We start from the raw sequence: 21,850 nt of genomic DNA, 5'->3' as shown, positions 1-21,850 counted from the left end.
GGCCTCTCCCGTTGCGGAGCACAGGCTCCGGACGCGCAGGCTCAGCGGCCATGGCTCACGGGCGCAGCCGCTCCCCGGCATGTGGGATCCTCCCGCACTGGGGCATGAACCCGCGTCCCCTGCATCGGCAGGCGGACTCTCAACCACTGCGCCACCAGGGAAGCCCAGGAACCTTCTTTCGATAAAGTTTAAGCTATTACATGTTTTTCTTGGCTGATCTTAAGTACTATGATAACAGAGAATGTGATACTGTGATATAATAAGAAAACATATCGTGGGGTCTTCCTCAGGGGTTCCTCGCTCACAACTCCTAAAATCCTTGTAATTTCCTAAGTGATTAGAGCATATGAGCATCTTTTCTTATAATATTTGGTTTTTATTCCTGGAATAGCTTCAGAAGGATAAAAATAAAAGAAGCTCTTTTGTTATTCATAACAAGCCCCTTTCAACCACACCTGAGTTTATGTTAATGAAGTGACTTTTGGAAAGTCCTTAGAGAACCACTTGATGGGGACTGGTTGCCTGGGGAACAAACCAAGTAATCAGAACTTTGAGCATGCCCACCGCCACCCCAACCCCAAATGGGGCCCTGGGGATTTAATTATTCACCAATGGTCAAGGATTTAATCAATCACACCTACATAATGAAGCCTCCATAAAAATCCCTAAAGTACAGAATTCAGAGAGCTTCTGGGCTGGTGAACAAGAACACATCCACTTGCTGGGATGGTGGTACACCCCAAAACTCCACAGGGACAGAAGCTCTTGTGCTTGGGACCCTACTGGACATAGACCTAGCCCTATATATTCTTCATCTGACTGTTCATTTGTATCCTTTAATATATCCTTTGTAATAAACCAGTAATCTAGTAAGTAAACTGTTTTCCTGAGTTCTATGAGCCATTCTAGTAAATGACTGAACCTGAGGAAGGGGTTGTGGGGACCTTCAATTTGTAGCTGAGTCAGAGGTTGTGGGCAACCTGGGGACCCAACACTTGCCACTGACATCTGAAGTGAGGGGCAGTCTTGTGGGACTGAGCCTTTAACCTGTGGGGTCGAAACTGAGTTAAATTGTAGGATGCCCAGCTGGTGTCGGAGAATTGGCCAGTATGGGGAAAAAACCTGCACATCTCTGGTGTCAGAAGTAATTTGGGAAGTGTTGGGTGTAAGGGGAGCTGTGAATAGAGAGATAAACAGAGTTTTTCCTTTCAGATAGTCTATTTCCTAATACAGTAAGTATCTGTGCTAGAATCCGAACCATGTGAACCATTATAATCCACAATCACTGAAATACACTTGAAAAAGCAAATTCCTTTAAATGACTTTACTTGAAACTTTAATCAACATGACATATATCATAAAGTAAAAAGTCAGCTATTAGCTATAAAGAATTAATTTTTTTTAGAAGTTTCCATATAGGTTAACCTGGATTAGTCTGTATAAAAATTCAGGTAAACCTAATGTCAGATGATCCATTTCATAGGAATATCAACCTAAGATCAAATTCTAGTCACTAAAAAGCTAAAAAACAAAACAAGAAGTTAGGAAAATAAAGCTGTTGCCCAGACAAGAACAAAGATAAATACCAATAATAGGGACTTCCCTGGTGGCACAGTGGTTAAGAATCCGCCTGCCAATGCAGGGGACACAGGTTTGAGCCCTGGTCCAGGAAGATCCCACATGCTGCCGAGCAACTAAGCCCGTGCACCACAACTACTGAGCCTGCGCTCTAGAGCCCGCGGTACAACTACTGAGCCTGCACTCTAGAGCCTGTATGCCACAACTACTGAAGCCCGTGTGCCTACAGCCCGTGCTCCGCAACAAGAGAAGCCACTGCAATGAGAAGCTCGCACACCGCAACAAAGAGTAGCCCCTGCTCGCCGCAACTAGAGAAAGCCCGCATGCAGCAATGAAGACCCAATGAAGCCAAAAATAAATAAAATAAATTTATTAAAAAACAATAATAATGAATCAAGTCATAATTTATGAGAAAAAAAGCATTTTTCTTTTATCATTAAATCACCTTTAAAACATAAAAATTTATGCTATCCAGTACCACAACACATTTATAATAAGAGTTATAAAAATAGCTACATTTATATAGTACTTAGTATAAGGTAGGTATCGTTCTTTGAGCCTCAACCACATTAACTCTTTTAATCCTCACAACGTGCTAGGAAGCAAGTACTATACTCTCTCCATTGTACAGATGAGGACACTAAAAGCAGAGAGGTTAGATCACTCTAGGTCACACAGCTAGTTAAGGGGCAGATCCAAGATTCACCAGGATCTAGGAAGCCTGGCTCCAGAGTCTGTGCTTTTGGTCACTACAGCTTCACTTCTTCTTATCCCCCTTCTGCAAAAGGGAATAGCACGTGTCAAGGCTCAGAGGCAAAAAAGAACGATGAATTTGAAGTTTGGTAAAGCTGGTTTAGAATAGGGGAAAACAAGTTAAAGATGAATGAAAAGAAGGCAGGGCCAGTTCAAACAGGAACAGGTAAGCCACATTAAGGAAACTGGACTTCATCCCAAGCAGAAAAGGATTTTAATCAATCTGTGTTTTTGTGAATAGTTTGGAGGTGAAGAGGGAACAAGGAGACTAACATTAAAAGGCCTTTGCAGTAATTTAAGAGATGACTACAGTCTAAATTAGAATGGTGGCAGAAGAAATAAAAAGTAGATGGAACTGAAAGATAATTAGGAAACAGTATCAACAGAACATGCGGTTAAGAAACAAGAGAAAGTAAAGCAAAAATGATTCTCACTTTTTGACTTGGACAACTGGGTGACAGTGGTGCCATTCACTGAGCTAAAAAGAACAGACTGGGGAAGTTTCTGTAAATTGAAGTTGAGAGAACTTGTTTAAATGGAGATGTCGAAAAGGCATTTGGATAAACCTAGAGCTTAGAAGGAAGATGTGGGCTAGAGACAGAGAGTGAAAAAATTTAGAAATGAAACTCATGACAATAGCAGAGAGGACAGAACCCTGAAGAACATCATTTAAGGAGAAGAACCTCCACAGTATTAACAGTGTATACTACACTACATGATGCTTAACACTGCTCAGTGGTTTCTAATTATGTTACTTTACTCTGGTCTTCCCAACTAACACAAACGTCACTGAAAGCAAGGACTCGTTCTATTAGGGCTTTGCAACTCCCCAGCTTTTAACATATCAATGGCTAGTTGTGGGGTACTTAACCAACTGAGATATGCGAAAGGGATACATAAAATATAATTGACTTTAGGAAGTTCCTTTTTTTAGGGTTCCTCTGATCTTTCAATTTGCCCCAGGCTTTTGCTCCCCTCCACACTTGCTGCACTGATTGCTCTAACTCAGCAAAGAAGTTGTTGGTAATTGATGATGTGAGACTTACACAATGGTTCTGTGGTAGACTCTCTCATTCTCAACACCTATAAGCAAATCCAGTTGAAATTAAGAGAAAAATGGAGGCGTCTTATTTAAGATAATAGACACAGTTTGTTCTATTGCATTTTACTACAACAGTAGAAATGTTTATATTTTTATATTATACTGTCAAATCACAAAATACTTGTTGTGTTTGGCCCTCGGTCTTTTCCACACTGATTGATCTTCCTGATCTCTCTTTCCTTTATTCTTCTCTACATCAGACAAGGTTGACCTTTCCAGAAATTTTGTGAACACTCTACTCTAGCCTGAGGTCAAAGCTCTCTGCTCTGCATTCACCAAGCACATTTCTGTACTATACACATGACATGCATCATATACCACTTCGTAAGGTAACTTTTCCATAGTATGTGATTTAAAGAGCTTAGATGATGGAATTATACACCTATTACATTGATGCTAAGTCACACAGCTAAGAAATTACTTATACCCTCATAGTACCAGTTTTTGCACCTGTTAATTAAGAATAATACTAACATTGCACAATTTTCAAGATAAATGAGATCACATATGTAAAATACCTAGCACAGTGTTATAGCTGAGATATAGTCTTTGCCCTACAGAAGTTCACCAGAGAGTAGAGGAAGTAAGTAATGTGCACAGTTACTAAATATAAGGTATTATGTGAAAAAGTGCCTGAATCCCATCATTTAAAATATTTTTACAACCATCAATTTAATCCTATCTTTCTCAAAGAAGTTTAGGTGAGGGAAAGGGACTGCAGGGTGGGAGAAGAGTCCTCTTATGACCTGATATGAGCAATACTTCACATCTTTTATATCACTAATTAGGATAATCTATTGAGATTATCATAGGTCATGAAAAGAAACTAGATGGTTTCCCCGATAAGATCAGGAACAAGGCAAGAATATCTGCTCACTCTACTCCTGTTGAAAATCATACTGGAAGTCCTAGCCAATACAATAAAATGTGGAAAGGAAATAAAAAGTACACAGATTAAGAAATAAAATTGTATTTGTATAACTGTCTGGAGAAAATCCAAAGAACAAGAGAACTCCTGGAACAAATAAGCAATGACAGCAAGGTTGCAGGATACAAGGTTAATATACAAAAGCAATTGCTTTCTTATATACCAGCAATGAAAAGTTGGAATTGAAAATTAAATACACAATAATATTTACAATAGCACCCAAAAAAATGAATTACTTAGGTATAAACCTAACAAAACATGTGTAAGATCTATACAAGGAAAACTATAAAACTGAAGAATCAAAAAATATCTAAATGAAGGGAGACATATTCCATGTACATGACTAAGAAAACCTAATATTGTCAAGATGTAAATTCTTCTCAATTTGATCTATAGATTCAACATAATCCCAATCAAAATCCCAGCCAGTTATTTTGTGGACACTGACAAACTGACACTCAAGTTGATATGGTATAATCACATTGGAAGACAGTTTGGCAGCTTCTTACAAAACTAAACATACTCTTATCATACAATCCAGCAGCTGCACTCCTTGATATTTATCAAAATGAACTGAAAACTTCAGTCCCCACAAAAATCTGCACACAAATGTTTATAGCAACTTTATTCATAACTGCCAAAACTTAGAAGCAGCCAAGATATCTTTCAGTAGGTGAATGAATAGATTAACTGTGGTATATCCAGATGGTGCGATATAATTCAACACTAAAAAGAAATGAGCTATCAAGCCATGAAAAGGCATGGAGGAAGCTTAATGCTTATTACTAAGTGAAAAAGGCTCAACTGGGGCTTCCCTGGTGGCGCAGTGGTTGAGAGTCCGCCTGCCGATGCAGGGGACACGGGTTCGTGCCCTGGTCCGGGAAGATCTCACATGCCGCGGAGCGGCTGGGCCCGGGAGCCACGGCCAACTGAGCCTGTACATCCGGAGCCTGTGCTCCGCAACGGGAGAGGCCACAAGAGTGAGAGGCCTGCGTACAGCAAAAAAAAAAAAAAAAAAACCTAACCTGAAAAGGTTACGTACTGTATGATTACAATTATGACATTCTGGAAAGAGAAAACTATATAGACAAAAAAAGATCTGTGCTTGCCAGGGGCTCAAAGGAAGGGAGGCAGGGATAAATGGATGGAGCACAGGTGAGAGACAGGAGGGAAGGGAGCAGGGCAGAACCATTAAAAGAATAACACAGCTGTTGAGGATATGGCAAATACTGGTTAGAACAAACTAGGCCCAAGATGGAGGAAGAATCTACTTCCAGTAGATCCTGAGCCTCAATATACGCTCATTGTAATACACCCACAGGTGCCATGACAGTTCCAAGGCTGACCCTAAAAGGCCAAAAAGTGGGCAGTGGCCCAATTCCTAGAAATCCCCACCCCTTCTCCAAGATAGTTAGAATATTCTTCCCACTTGTTAGCCTATGAAATTACCCAGCCCATAAAAACTAACCACTCCACAGCACGGGGCCACTCTTGCCTTTGGAGACATCTGCATTGTGCCTATGGAATGTGTATCTCTCTAAATAAACTTGCTTTCACTTTACTATGGCTTGCTCTTGAATTTTGCCCTGCACGAAGCCAAGAACCTTCACTTGGCTGCCCGTCCCAGGAACTCGCCCAAGACCTGTGACATGACCAACCTCTTGTGCCCCATTCTCCTGCAACAGGGGATATGTTTAGAGCAGTAAAATTATTCTGTATGATACTGTAATGGTGGATACATGTGATTATGCATTTTGTCAAACCCACAGAATATACAACACAAAGAGTGACCCTTAAGGTAAACTACGGATTTAGTTAATAACAATGAATAATAATGGCTCATCAATTGTAGCAAACATACCACTAAAGCAAGATGTTAATCATAGGGAGATGGGGGTGGGGAGGATAGGGTTGAGGCAGTAAAGGGTATATAGGAACTCTCTGTACTTTCCACTCAATTTTTCTGTAAACCTAAAGCTGCTCTAGGGACTTCCCTGGTGGTGCAGTGGTTAAGAATCCGCCTGCCAACGCAAGGGACATGGTTCAAGCCCTGGTCCGGGAAGATCCCACATGCTGCGGAGCAACTAAGCCCGTGCGCCCCAACTACTGAGCCTGCACTCTAGAGCCTGCGAGCTACAACTACTGAGCCCACGGGCCACCGCTACTGAAGCCCGTGCGCCTAGAGCCTGTGCTCTGCGACAAGAGAAGCCACCACAATGAAAAGCCTGCACACCTCAACGAAGAGCAGGCCCCGCTCGCCAGAACTAGAGAAAGCCCACGCGCAGCAACAAAGACCCAACGCAGCCAAAATAAATTAATTAATTAAAGAAAGAAAGAAAGAAATTACTTCCAATCTATTGTTGGTAAATAGAAAATATCCTCCAACTGGCCAGTGAAAAAACCAAAAGAGGGACTTCCCTGGCAGTCCAGTGGTTAAGACTCCGTGCTTCCAATGCAGGGGGGTGCAGGTTCGATCCCTGCTTGGGGAACTAAGATCCCACAGCCTGCCTAGCGTGGCCAAAAAATTTTAAAAAAAAGAAAAGAGAGAGAAAGGAGAAAGGGCGTAGGAGGTAAAATTGCAGCTAACTCAATAAAAAGCCTGAAACTCCTCTAGTTAAGAAGAGCAGCTCCTCTGAATAGAAGGAAAGTGAAAGAAATAGTGAAATTGGGTTGATCGTAAAATGGAGTGATCCTGTGCAGGGCACAGAGTAGAAACTTAATAAATATATACTCCCCTAACTTCACATAGGTGTATATCCTTAATATACAGTATAATATGCAGTCACTTGATATCAATACAAATATAATTTCCAGAAGACATAAGAAAACCATTCCTCTACTTCCCATTCAGAATCTATCTGAAAACTAGCCATGTTATTAACTTTAAGAATACAACACTGTTAGCTGCTATAGGTCTTAAAAAAAAAAAAAAACCCTACTCAAGTATCATCTGAAGAAAGTTCATAAATGGTTTCATAAATTCAAAGAAAGTAATATCTGTGATATCTGACACCTAAATGGCAACATATTTGTATTTTTTTTAAAAATCAAAGAAGTATTACCCAGGAAAGTTATGTCATATTATTTTCTGAAAAATAACTCATTAAGAAAGTCTCTATAAAAACATATTTTACAAATGTGTGGGATCTGTCTGTTTCTCTACTGAAACAAGAACTAACTTGAGAGAAGAGCATATTAACAAGTTCTGAAGAGAGAGGTAATTAGCATATTGGAAACTCAAGATTTTTGGCACATGGGTCTGTCCTCCAGTCATGAGTCATGGACTAGGCTGCCTATTTATTGTGAAGCAATCTTTCAGTAAAAAGGGCAGCAAGGAAGAATACAACATGAATAATGACTTGGATAACTTCTGAGGAAGAAATCATAGTGAAATTAGGTCTGAGAAAGTTAGATAGCATATACTATACATTATGCTAATGCTCTTTTCCTTTTACTCTTACTGTTTAGTTAACAGCAGAGAAACTGAAATTTAGTCCTTAGTTCTATTTAACGTTTTCCATTTTTTATGGATTTTAGTAATACTGAATAAAATTATTCAAGTATTAGCTTGGCTTTACGTTTTGTGAAATGCACCATTATAAATTATTTTGTGATAACATTTGTGAAAACCTCTCACCTGTCACATACCCACCCCAGCACACACACACAATGACACCAGAAGGCAACACTCTGCTTTACCTTCTGCTGAAAAGTCTGCTACCTCCAACGCTTGAGGTCCATACACGAAGCCCTCCTGGAATCTATGAACACAGCAGAGGCAAAAGGCAGAGAAGTTTATGTAGATTTAAAGTTACACTGCCCAAAACATAAAATGCCAAACGCCTACCACAAGTCTACATATCTGCCAAGGATATCAGATTCTGGATTTGACAATGAGTAAATCAACACTATACTGATATCATTCAGAGTTCATTATACATTATGCAGCTAATTACCTGAAAAAAAACAAAAGTTGAGCCTTAACTAATATATATTCTCACCAATATAGGTGATTTACACTATCAAAAATGGTAATAACAAATTTTTAAAATCATGTGAGAGAGCCAATACATATATAAGGAATATATAAGAAATTAAGTAGAAAAATATACTTCACATAATGAAGTGTGATAGACTCTACAGCTCAAGGTACATTCTTTCTTAGGACCGGAGACTGCTGGGAATATAGGAGAAAAACAATTTAGAAACAGACATGCATAGGGGAAAGGGAAAAGTAGAACTGTAAAGATATTCTAATGCCAAGATTTAATTTAAGTCTGACAGCAATGTTGAAATGAGTCAGATATTACATATGCTAAGCAGTATAGGGGAAATCTACCTTGTTCGAATCATATGAAATATAAACATGAAATGCTTTTCAGAAAACATTCATGTAAAAAAATTAAGAATTTAGAGACTTCCCTGGCAGTCCAGTTAAACTCTGCGCTCCCAATGCACAGTTAAAACTGCATTTTTAAACTCTGCACAGTTAAAACTCTGCGCAGGTTAAAACTCTGCGCTCCCAATGCAGGGGGGCAAGTGTTCAATCCCTGGTCAGGGAACTAAGATCCCGCATGCCCCACAGTGCAGCAAAAAAAAAAAAATTAAGAATTTAATCAGGTGTATAGCTGATTCACTTTGTTATAAAGCAGAAACTAACACACCATTGTAAAGCAATTATACTCCAATAAAGATGTTAAAAAAAAAAGAATGAGATACAAATAAATTACACTATATAGCAAAAAAAAAAGAATTTAATCAGGTAAAACATTTAGATCTCAGATTTCATTTCATTCTTTGCTGATGTTGGGCTTAAAGACTACAAAATGCAGCTAGTATATGAGAAAAGGAGTCAGATAAATTTTACTAGCTATTAAATTTAAAAGAGGGAGGCATGCTATCTTTATGTAATATCGAGAAATCCTTAAAAATACCATCAAACAATGAGGAAAGAAAGAACGAAGCATTGTCTTAAAACATGATGATATGTCGGGCTTCCCTGGTGGCGCAGTGGTTGAGAGTCCGCCTGCCAATGCCGGCGACACGGGTTCGTGCCCCGGTCCGGGAAGATCCCACATGCCGCGGAGCGGCTGGGCCCGTGAGCCATGGCCACTGAGCCTGCGCGTCCGGAGCCTGTGCTCCGCAACGGGAGAGGCCACAACAGTGAGAGACCCGCGTACCGCAAGAAAAAAAAAAAAAATCCGCCTGCCAATGCAGGGGACTCGGGTTCGAGCCCTGGTCTGGGAAGATCCCACATGCCCGTGCGCCACAACCACGGAGCCTGCACTCTAGAGCCTGCAAGCCACAACTACTGAGCCCACGCACCACAACTACTGAAGCCCTCACACCTAGAGCCCGTGCTCCGCAACAAAGAGAAGCCACCGCAACGAGAAACCCACGCACCACAACGAAGAATAGCCCCTGCTCACCACAACTAGAGAAAGCCTGCGCTCAGCTATGAGGGTCCAACACAGCCAAAAATAAACTTATTTTAAAAATAGTAATAATCACAGAATGTTATATTTTGCAAAAATTTAAATCAGTGCATTTGACATAAATTAACAATTTAAAAAAGTTGTTAACTAAGAAACACAGGGAATATAGAGTGCCAAGCCAAAAAATTTGGGGAGGAAACCCAAAGAAGCAAAGCAAAAGGCTGAGCTGGTCAAAAGAGCCTAGAGTAACAGACAGGGCTAAATGGCAGCCAGTAGGTCACAGTCTCCAAGAGATGGTTGTATCGTGTTACTAATTTAGCAGTTTGCCCAGTACTCTCTGCCTTGGGTGTATCTTAATTCCCAAAACAACCTTATAGACTACACCCTCCTCTAACACAGTGCTTGTGACATTTTAAGCTAAGGACCTGATACACAGTAACTACTTTCATATTGCATATATTTTTAAAAACCTGAGATAAGATCCCACCTAATAAAACAATAATGGAGCAAAAGCTTATCTAGTATGTATGATGTGCCAGGCACAGTTCTAAAGCTCTACAAGTACTAGCTCACTTGGTCTTTACAACTCTGAGATAAGTTCTGTTATTATCCTCACTTTACAGATGAAAAACTGAGACACAGGGAGCTTAAGAAACTTGCCTAGGGACTCCCCTGGTGGTCCAGTGGGTGAGACTCCACGTTGCCAAAGCAGGGGTCCCGGGTTCGATCCGTGGTCAGAGAACTAGTTGCATGCTGCAACTAAGTTCGCATGCCACAACTAAAAGATCCCGCGTGCTGCAACAAAGATCCCGCATGCTGCAACTAAGACCCGGTGCAGCCTAAATAATTAATTAATTAATTTAAAAGGAAAAAAAAAAAACTTGCCTAAACGCACAAAGCCTTAAATGGCAGACCTGCGATTCAAACCCAGACTGTCTACTTCTAGACCACACTCTTAGTCACTGTATCATCCAGACTATGGAATTAAAATCACACAAACCAAGCACTTAACTATAGGTAAAAAGTTAAACAATTAAAAACTGTTCTTAAGTATTCAATCATGTTATATATATTCTTCAGCATTTGCGACATTTCCTTGGAAAATTAAAATTCAAATGATTGTTGTACAAAATATGTTAAAAATGAGAAATGCTTACAATACAAAACCAAAAGAAAAAATTTAAAAACAAAAAAAGGCCTAAAAAAGACTAAAGAACATATATCCAAATAACATTCAAATAATATTGGTGTTAGAGTAGCAAAATTGAGTGATTCCATTTCCATTTATTAAAACGTGTTGTCATATGATTACACAACTAAGACATTTTTAAACCTTCAAAAAAATTCAACACAATGGATACTACCACATACCAATTAGGATGGCTACTATCAAAAAAAAATTTTTTTAAGGAAAAAAACAACAAGCGTTGGCAAGGCTGTGGAAAAGTTGGGACCCCTATATACTGTTGGTGAGAATGTAAAATGGTGCAGTTGCTATAGAAAATACTATGACAGTTCGTCAAAAGATTAATAATAGAATTACTACATTATTCAGCAATTCCACTTCTGGGTATATAGCCAAAGGAGTTCAAAGCAGGGATTCTCAAAGAAATATCTGTACACCCATGTTCACAACAGCCTTATTCATAACAGCCAAAAGGTGGAAGCCACCCAAGTCTCCATCAATGGATGAATGGATAAACAAAATGTGCTATATACATACGATGGAATAGTATTCAGCCTTGAAAAAGAAGAAAATGCCTGCACATACTACAACATGGCCTAACCTTGAGGACATTACGCTAGATAAAATAAATAAGTCCCAAAAGGACAAATACTGATGATTCTTCTTATATGAGGTACCAGAGTCATCAAATTCATAGAGATAAAAAGTAGGATGGTGGTTGCCAGGGGCTGGGAGAAGGGGAAAAATGGGAAGTTATTCTTTAATAGGTACAGGGTATCAGTTTTACAAAATGAAAAGGATTTTGTGAATAGATGGTGGTGATGGTGGCACAAAAACATTAATGTATTCGATGTCGCTGAACTGTACACTTAAAAATGATTAAAATGGTAAATTTTATTTTATGTGTACATATGTTGTCACAATTCTTTAAAAAAGTAATAGGTGTTAAGTGTATAACATACAAAAAGGTATGTATAAAAAAAGATAAAGAAAATTATGTTATTTCATCTTCCAGAAAAAGTACTATAAATCCTTTTTTTAAAATGTATTTCTTTTATTTATTTATTTTTGGCTGCATTGGGTCTTCGTTGCTGTGCACAGGCTTTCTCTAATTGTGGTGAGTAGGGGCTACTCTTCGTTGCAGCGTGCGGGCTTCTCATTGCAGTGGCTTCTCTTGCTGCAGAGCACGAGCTCTGGGCTCGTGGGCTCTAAAGCGCAGGCTCAGTAGTTATGGCGCTTGGGCTTAGTTGCTCCGCAGCATGTGGAATTTTCCCAGACCAGGGCTCAAACCTGTGTCCCCTGCATTGGCAGGCGGATTCTTAACCACTGCACCACCAGGGAAGCCCTATAAATCTCTTTTTAATGTATATTGTTACATGGTTGAAACAAGTATACTATACACTTTTTTTTAAAAAAGTAATTACTATCAATGCTATGCTTACCAATGTCAATCCTCCTTAGTACTGAAATAATTTTACTAAACATTTAATTGGAAAAAAAATTTTTTTAACTCAAAAGTTAAAATAATTAAAGCATTAATTTTGCACCAAGAACTTAAAGAGTATAATATCAAAATAATAGTTTAAATTTTCTAGGTTTCCCAGCAGAACAGCTTCTCTACTCAGAGTTACCAAAGTTACATTCTTGTATTTTAAGACTTTCAATCAAATCTCTTTTGTAAGAGATTACACATGTATTATTACTACTTAGGCTATATTGGTCTCCCTACCTCCATTCTCAATCCCTTTTGCAGCAGACATACTGGCGGCCTACCATATACCCATTCTCCCTTTCTTGCTTAGTAACAGACCCTAGTTTTACTCTGGGCAGCATACCCACATAAGAGTGTACACTTCCTAGCCTTCCTTGCTGCTAGGACTGGTGAATGAGCTAGAAGTGAAAGTCATTGGATGGGACTTCCAGGAAAGCTACTGAAAGGGGATGATTTGGTTGTGTGTCTGTCTGCAACTTGGACACGATGAATGGCACTCCAGCAGTCATTTTGGACCATGAGGTAACAGAATTTATGCCAAAGGACAGTGAGGCAGACAGAAGGAACTCAGGTCCTTGATGAACTCAGATCCTAGAGTCACCATACAAAGCTTCAGTGTGAGAAATATACCTCTATCTTGTTGAGACCACTTGTTTTGTATCTAGGTAAACCAGAATCTAATTAAATAACTCACTTTTATGCTGCTATTAGTGATCTTTCTAAAATGTAAATCATAATTATCAAAATCCTTATCTTGCCACATAGGCCCTTCCATGACTTCTTTGGCCTCTGCTTATTTCTGCAGCCTTACCTTAACCTTAAGCTCCAGCCATAAAGAACCACATGTAGGATGGTGACCGCAGTTAACAATACTGTATTGCATGTTTGAAAGTTGCTAAGGGAATAGATCTTAAAAGTTCTCATCACAAGAAAAAAGAATTTTGTAACTACGTATGGTGACATACTAAAAAGAAATAGGGAGAGAATATGTATTCTGCACCCAGGATATGGTGTACAATCTATGCCATTAGGTCAATTTTATTAACTGTGTTACCTAAATTGTCAAAATCCTAAAGATTCCTAACTGTACTGTTGTATCATTTACTATGAAACGTATATTTAAACTTTTACTCTGGAAAAAATAAGAAAAGAAATTCAAATGTGATTCATTTCAAATCACAAAAATTCTGATATTAAGGAATATATTAGAAGACATCAGGATTCTAAGCCAGTTGATAATACTTAATTTCGTTAACTATAAAATATCATTTCTCTTCCCAAACAAACCAAGTATCCTGAGTGGATAAATTTTTTTTTTTTTTTTCAGTACAACTTTTGAGGTCTTGAGGAGAAAAAGGCAACAGAGAACATTTTCTCTCTTGCAAGACATCCTTACAACAAATATTCACTGAGTATCATTTATGTGCCAAGCATTGTACTAGGCAGTTAAATACAGAATAATGAGCTCTTTGAAAAAGCACCAAGGTACTAAGAGTGTATTTATCCTCATCTACATGAGATGAGAAAGCTTAGAGGAGATGGCATTTAAATTGTTTTAACGGGAAAATGAAACTTAAGAAAAAGAGGGATTTAATTTTCCATATTTTATGAGCTCCATTTGTTTTTAGGTGAAATAGGAGGAGCCAGTGTCTTTTTAGTGCCCACTATGTAGCCCTGTACCAGGTTCTTTACATTTAATTATCTCAATTAAGCCTCATAAAATTTCTGTGAGATACTTCTTAACCTCATTTTAAAGGCTAAGAAATATAATACATAATTTGTTAAACAGCTAGGATCTGAGCTCGGAAATCTCTGCCTCTAACAACTGATACTCATTACACATTAGCTCTTAAAGTTTTAGATATAAACATAAAATATAGGGGCCAAGAGAAAGTTATCAATAAATAACTCACCAATTAACTTAGCTTGCATATGCTTCATCAGTAACTACAACAGTTTAGCTGGGTATAAGGAAGCCACTTTTTAAGTGACGAGGAAAAAACTGACTTTAAAGAGCACAACTGATAGAATCAAAATTCAAACTTTCTGAAGTAAGCTTTAAAGCATAAATAAAAACCAACAGCAAAACTTCAGAATAAATCTTTCTCATTACAATCGTCTTTCATTCCCTCCAGTATTAAGTAGGAGAATACATTGCAAGAGATAACGTCTCTCCTAAATTCTATGTATGTTTTACAATCCCAATCGATGACCCTGAGAGAAAGCCTATTTCTCACCACATAATACTGATATTTAGAATAATACCTCAGATGAGTAACTACATCCATTAAAAGTTTAGTAAAAATACTAATAATAATAGAGTCCAAACAAGAAAATAACTCTAGGGAAAAAATTAATTTAATGCTATGACTGTTGTGATTCAACAATCCTTACCCAGATCTCCTCAAGCCTCAAAAGAAATGTATTGTTACAACAGTGCATGTATCCAGGCAACTCTTTATAAGAGGTTCAGGAAAGGATATAACCTAAAACTAAATAAGAAGTCCCCGGAAATGGTGGCACAAGACATTTCAGATAGGTAGAATAAAGTGTCCCAACAGTGAGGATGGTTCAATGCAATGGTGAATAACCAAAAAAGCTTTAAATTTTCTCCTATGGGAATATTTTAAAATTCAGAAAATTTTATCTATATGAAAGTTCATGTTTAATCCTATCTGAAAACAAAAGAGGTTGGCATCAGCAACCTAAGTCTTTCTCACCCAGGAACAAATGCCTTAGCCCCATAACCCCCAGCCATTAACCAACCAATCATATTTTAGTCACCTGGTTACTGAGGATCTTCCACTGGGTCCCAGAACTCAGAGTCCACATCAATAATGCCTTGTTATGCATATTTTTACACAACATAGAACAGAGGTTTCACACTGCGAATTTTACAGCCCTGTTCCCCATGGTGAGAAACACAGCAGAACCTGATGAAAGTAAGATCCTACTCAGAGACCCAAATAACCCTTAATTCAGAGTCAAAGAACCTCTGCCAACAACTTGCCCAGGTGCCTCTCCCACTGCACTCTGATCCCAATTCCTCAGAATAAAAATTTAAAGATTCCAACAGGAAATTTGTGAAATATAAAAACTAATGCTGGGACTTCCCTGGTGGTGCAGTGGTTAAGAATCCATCTGCCAACGCAGGGGACACGGGTTCAAGCCCTGGTCCGGGAAGATCCCACATGCCATGGAGCAACTAAGCCTGTGCGCCACAACTACTGAGCCTGCGCTCTAGAGCCCACGAGCCACAACTACTGAGCCCACGTGCCACAACTACTGAGCCTGTGCTCTAGAGCCCACAAGCCACAACTACTGAGTCCGCATGCCACAACTACTGAGCCTGCGCTCTAGAGCCCGTGAGCCACAACTACTGAGCCCGCGTGCCACAACTACTGAAGCCCGCACGCCTAGAGTCCGTGCTCTGCAACAAGAGAAGCCACCGCAATGAGAAGCCCGCGCACCACAACAAAGAGCAGCCCCTGCTTGCCACGAGAGAAAGCCTGCATGCAGCAACAAAGGCCCAACGCAGCCAAAAATAAATTAATTATTTTTTAAAAACCACTAATGCTACAGTTACACACCAAAACAGAAGCAGCTTCTCAAAGGAACCTGCTATCCTCAACTAATTCAAGGGAGAAACACAATTAGTAAGAGAAAAGGACATGATATAACAGTTCTTACCTGTCAAAACAGAACTGAATTCTTACTTTTATACTACCTGTCTAAATAAACCTGGAAATACAGGAAGAAAATAAGAACAAAGGATACACTTTCCACTCTGTAATTATGCAGTTGGTAAAACTGCTATTTTTCCTTTTATGCCACCTCACTGACCCCACAATTTGGACCCAGGTTCTGGGCAACCCACTCAGCTACCTTCCTGGCCTTTTTCAGAGCTGCAAGAGCGGGCTCTTCACCCCACTCATCCAACTGGTCACTGAATCCCACTTATCTCCTAAATATCTTTTGACCTTCCTCCCAGCTTTGCCCCTTTTCTTTCTTTTTAAAAAATTTTCAATTTATATCGGACTATAATTGATTTACAATGTTGTGTTAGTTTCAGGTGTACAGCAAAGTAATTCAGTTATACATATACATATATCTATTCTTTTTTCAAATTCTTTTCCCATCTACGTTATTACAGAATATTGAGCCGAGTTCCCTGTGCTATACAGGAGGTCCTTGTTGGTTATCTATTTTAAATATAGTAGTGTGTATATGTCAATCCCAAACTCCCAATTTATCCCTCCCCCCCACCCCCGCAACCTTTCCCCTTTGGTAACCATATATTTGTTTTCTAAGTCTGTGAGCCTGTTTCTGTTTTGCAAATAAGTTCATTTGTATCATTTTTTAGATTCCACAAATAGGTGATATCACATGGTATTTGTCTTTCTCTGTCTGTCTGACTCACTTCACTTAGTATGATAATCTCCAGGTCCATCCATGTTGCTACAAATGTAGCTTTGCCCCTTTTCTACCCCCACAGCTGCCACTAAGAAACAGGTCCTCCTCATTTCTCACCTGGACCTCTCTAACAGCCGCCTGCTCCACTCTCCTCCCTCTCTGGTCCACTCCACCATCCACACTGCTGCAAAACTGATCATGAAATTCCACTCTGTGAGGTTACACACCCAACTGTTAGCAGTAGTTATCTCTAGTGAATGCCTACATTTCTGGTGTTACTTGTTTGCACTTTATAACAAGCATGTGTCCCTTTTACAATCAGAAAAGAATGTTTACTATTTCCATTTTGGGAACTATTAGAATCTATTCCATTTGAAATCTATTACCCCACTTCATCAGCTTAAAGGTCACATTCTTTATCCAGGCACACGATGATCATGCTCTGCCTTTCTCAGACATATTTCTAATCTCCATTCCCAGTACTTACCTTAGCCATACTGAATTACCTGCTATTGTGTTTCTTGATATCCTAATTTTATTTTTTTAACATCTTTATTGGAATATAATTGCTTTACAATGGTGTGTGAGTTTCTGCTGTATAACAAAGTGAATCAGCTATATGTATACATATATCCCCATATCCCCTCCCTCTTGCGTCTCCCTCCCTATCCCACCCCTCTAGGTGGTCACAGCACCGAGCTGATCTCCCTGTACTATGCGGCTGCTTCCCACTAGCTAGCTATTTCACGTTTGGTAGTGTATATATGTCCATGCCATTCTCTCACTTTGTTCCAGCTTACCCTTCCCCCTCCCCATGTCCTCAAGTCCATTCTCTACATCTGCATCTTTATTCCTGTCCTGTCCCTAGGTTCTTCAGAACCATTTACTTTTTTTAGATTCTATATATATGTTAGCATACAGTATTTGTTTTTCTTTCTGACTTACTTCACTCTGTATAACAGACTCTAGGTCCATCGGCCTCACTGCAAATAACTCAATTTTGTTTCTTTTTATGGCTGAGTAATATTCCATTGTATATATGTGCCACATCTTCTTCATCCATTCATCTGTTGATGGACACTTAGGTTGCTTCCATGTCCTGGCTATTGTAAATAGTGCTGCAATGAACATTGTGGTACATGATTCTTTTTGAATCATGGTATTGTCTGGGTATATGCCCAGTAGTGGGATTGCTGGGTCGTATGGTAGTTCTATTTGTACTTTTTTAAGGAACCTCCATACTGTTCTCCATAGTGGCTGTATCAATTTACATTCCCACCAGCAGTGCAAGAGGGTTCCCTTTTCTCCACACCCTCTCCAACATTTATTGTTTCTAGATTTTTTGATGATGGCCATCCTGACGGGTGTGAGATGATATCTCATTGTAGTTTTGATTTGCATTTCTCTAATGATTAGTGATTTTGAGCATCCTTTCATGTGTTTGCTGGCAATCTGTATATCTTCTTTGGAGAAATGTTTATTTAGGTCTTCTGCCCATTTTTGGATTGGGTTGTTTGTTTCTTTAATACTGAGCTGCTTGTAAATTTTGCAGATTAATCCTTTGTCAGTTGCTTCGTTTGCAAATATTTTCTCCCATTCTGAGGGTTGTCTTTCATCTTGTTTATGGTTTCCTTTGCTGTGCAAAAGCTTTTAAGTTTCATTAGGTCCCATTTGTTTATTTTTGGTTTTATTTCCATTTCTCTAGGAGGTGGGTCAAAAAGGATCTTGCTGTGATTTATGTCATAGAGTGTTCTGCCCATGTTTTCCTCTAAGAGTTTGATAGTGTCTGGCCTTACATTTAGGTCTTTAATCCATTTTGAGTTTATATTTGTGTATGGTGTTAGGGAGGGTTCTAATTTCATTCTTTTTACATGTAGCTGTCCAGTTTTCCCAGCACCACTTACTGAAGAGGCTGTCCTTTCTCCATTGTATATTCTTGCCTTCTTTATCAAAGATAAGGTGACCATATGTGCGTGGGTTTATCTCTGGGCTTTCTATCGATATCCTAATTTTATACATTTTGCTTCCCCTGTGTAGAACACAGAAATGTAACAATAATCTTGAGTCTGTTCCTAATAATCAACCTACCTCCCACTAATAGCTATGTCATTAATCTAAGAAAAATAGACTTATCTCACCTAGCAGCACATTATGTCTAATTGTAGCCCACAGTACCACAGTGGTACCAACATACTAAATTCTTTCCTTCTAACCAGGGAGGAACTGGCGTTTTTAAAAGGATAAATTAAGAAGGCACTCTGCATCCATAGCCAAAGAGATGATACGGGAAGAGGCACAATGCAGAGCGCTCAATTTGGGTAGGGGATCGAAGAGTAGAGAAAAATAGGGCAAGTACCCTGGATACATTTGCAGCACAACTTCTCACTGAGTGGAACAGCTTTATCTGAAGTGTTACAAATTTTCATCAAGTAAAAGCATAATAAAGTTAAACTGGAAATAGTACGAATATTTATATTATTTTCCCTTCTTTTAGCATGAAAATTTAAAAGTTGGCCACTTTTTCAAAGCACATCATTGGTTTCACCTTCCTTCAGTTTCTTCTACTATGTAAACAAGTACAAACAACCATATGGAAATTACAGAGACTATGTGTAACTTAATGAAATCTCTTCTTCTGATTATAAATTACACACAATTCTCTCTTTCAAACCATGTTAAATACAGAAGCAAAACAAAGATCTTTACAACTACAAACCAAACACATGAAAATAAGTCAAAACATTCCTTTCATTTGATTGTGTAACTGGGTAAAATAAAACCAGCAAATTGCATTGCCCAATACAGATTTCTACCTAAAGAAATAAATCAAGAAAAAGATAGGGCTTCCCTGGTGGCGCAGTGGTTGGGGGTCCGCCTGCCGGTGCAGGGGACACGGATTTGTGCCCCGGTCCCGGAGGATCCCACATGCCGCGGAGCGGCTGGGCCCGTGAGCCATGGCCACTGAGCCTGCGCGTCCGGAGCCTGTGCTCCGCAACGGGAGAGGCCACAACAGTGAGAGGCCCGCGTACCGCAAAAAAAGAAAAACAATCCGCCTGCCAATGCAGGGGACACAGATTCAAGCCCTGGTCTGGGAAGATCCCACATGCCGCGGAGCAACTAAGCCCGTGCACCACAACTACTAAGCCTGCGCTCTACAGCCCGCGAGCCACAACTACTGAGCCCGTGTGCCACAACTACTGAAGCCCACGCACCTATAGCCCGTGCTCTGCAACAAGAAGCCACTGCAATGAGAAGCCCGCGCACCACAACAAAGAGTAGCCCCTACTCGCCACAACTAGAGAAAGCCTGCGCACAGCAACGAAGACCCAATGCAGCAAAACATAAATAAATAAATTTATTTTTTTAAAAAAAGAAAAAAAAAGATAGGGAAAGAGGGATGGGGTCAAGGACAGTTCAATAGGTTACAATGGCTGAGAAGCAAATCTAAGGATTTTCATACTTTTTGTGCTACATTATATAATCTTCATTCTATTAAAAGAACAAAATTACCATGTTCTTACCTGTAATAATGGTATTATGGTTACGCAGGAGAATGTGTTTATTTTTAGGAGAGGCATGCTGAAATATTAAAGGCTATAGTGCCATGATGATTGCAACTTAGTTTCAAGTGGCTCAGAAAATATATATACGTATGTACAAACATATTTACAGACAAAGCAAATATAGCAATCTGTTAACTATTTAATCTGGACCTGAGGATGGCAAACTACACCCCAAGCCAAATCCAGCTGAGCCTGTTTTTGTAAATAAACTTTTACTAGAACACTGCCATGCCCTTTCATTAACCTGTTGTCTACAGCTGCTTTCTCTCTACAACTCCAGAAGTAATAGTTGTAACAGAGACCATATAGCCTCCAAAGCCTAAAATATTTACTGGCCCTTTACATAAGTACAGAAAATATCTGGCCCTTTACGGAAGAAATTTTGCTAACTCCTATGTAGACAGTGGATATATAGGTGATCATAGAACCAAGTCTTTAAGCTTTTCTGTATGTTTGAATTTTTTTACAATAAAAAGTTGGAAATACATACACTTTTATACACACATCTTTTGATTTCTTCAGAATACAGACAAATACAGAAACAGATCATTGAAAAAGAGAGCTTGGACACAATCATAATACTGGTATGATACTAAAAAGAGTTATGCAGTTTTTAGTGCAAATGGAACAACTTTTTAGGACAGCAATTTGGAGATATCTAATTTTAAACACTCCTACCCTATACCTATCCTACAAAAATACACAAGTGTGAAAAGATTAGTAGCAGTGCTTGTTATCTGTCAGACCCTTCACATGTCATGCAATCCTCACAACAACCCTATGAGGTAAGTAAGGACCACTATTCTCCCCATTTTACATACGAGGAAACTAAGACATAGAGTTAATTTGCCCAAGTCACACAGCTAATGGTATCACTGGGATTATGAATTCAGATAAAACTTCAAAGCTCAATCGTAATCACCATATAACACTGCCTGTTGAAAAAAAGGACAAAGGAAGTAAATGCAAAATAACCAAAAGATGAATACATAGAACCAATACACAATGCAGACATTCAACCTCCCTGGTAATAAAATAATAATAACATAAATGAAAGCAAAATATCATCTGCCTGTCAGCTTAGATAAGCAGAAAAAATCTAATGTGGGCAAGAGTAAGGAGAAAGAAGCAGCACCGTGCCCTTTTGATAGACGTGTAAGTAAAGTCAACCTACTTGGAGAAAAGAGTGTGGCAATATGTTCCTAAATTCTAAATGGGCATATCCTGTGATCCAACAATTCTGCTTCTAAGAATTTATTCTAAAGGGATAATCAGACAAGTGGGCAAACATAATAAGCATTATTTGCTACAGTAAAACAAAAATAAAAACCCAGAAACAACATAAATGTTTATTAATAATAGAAAAATACAGACAATGGAATACCATAAAGCAGTTCAAA

General features: G+C 39.0%; 1 protein-coding gene across 4 annotated transcripts in view; it reads right to left on the bottom strand.

Annotated features, from left to right (window-relative positions):
* CDK19 (cyclin dependent kinase 19) overlaps positions 1-21,850 on the bottom strand; it is a 178,058-nt gene that overhangs the window by 133,206 nt on the left and 23,002 nt on the right. Inside the window, exon 2 of one of the 4 annotated variants that reach the window (XM_060030088.1) lies at positions 8,061-8,122. The exons of the other annotated variants lie outside the window; for them this stretch is intronic. The gene's annotated coding sequence lies outside the window, so the exon portion shown is untranslated. The remainder of the gene's footprint in view (positions 1-8,060; positions 8,123-21,850) is intronic. 4 annotated transcript variants of the gene reach the window in all.

The sequence above is a fragment of the Delphinus delphis genome, chromosome 14 (genome assembly GCF_949987515.2).
Source record: "Delphinus delphis chromosome 14, mDelDel1.2, whole genome shotgun sequence".
NCBI classification, from domain to species: Eukaryota; Metazoa; Chordata; class Mammalia; order Artiodactyla; family Delphinidae; genus Delphinus; species Delphinus delphis.
Note: the sequence above shows the minus strand (reverse complement) of the source record. Positions and strands in the feature narration are given on the sequence as shown.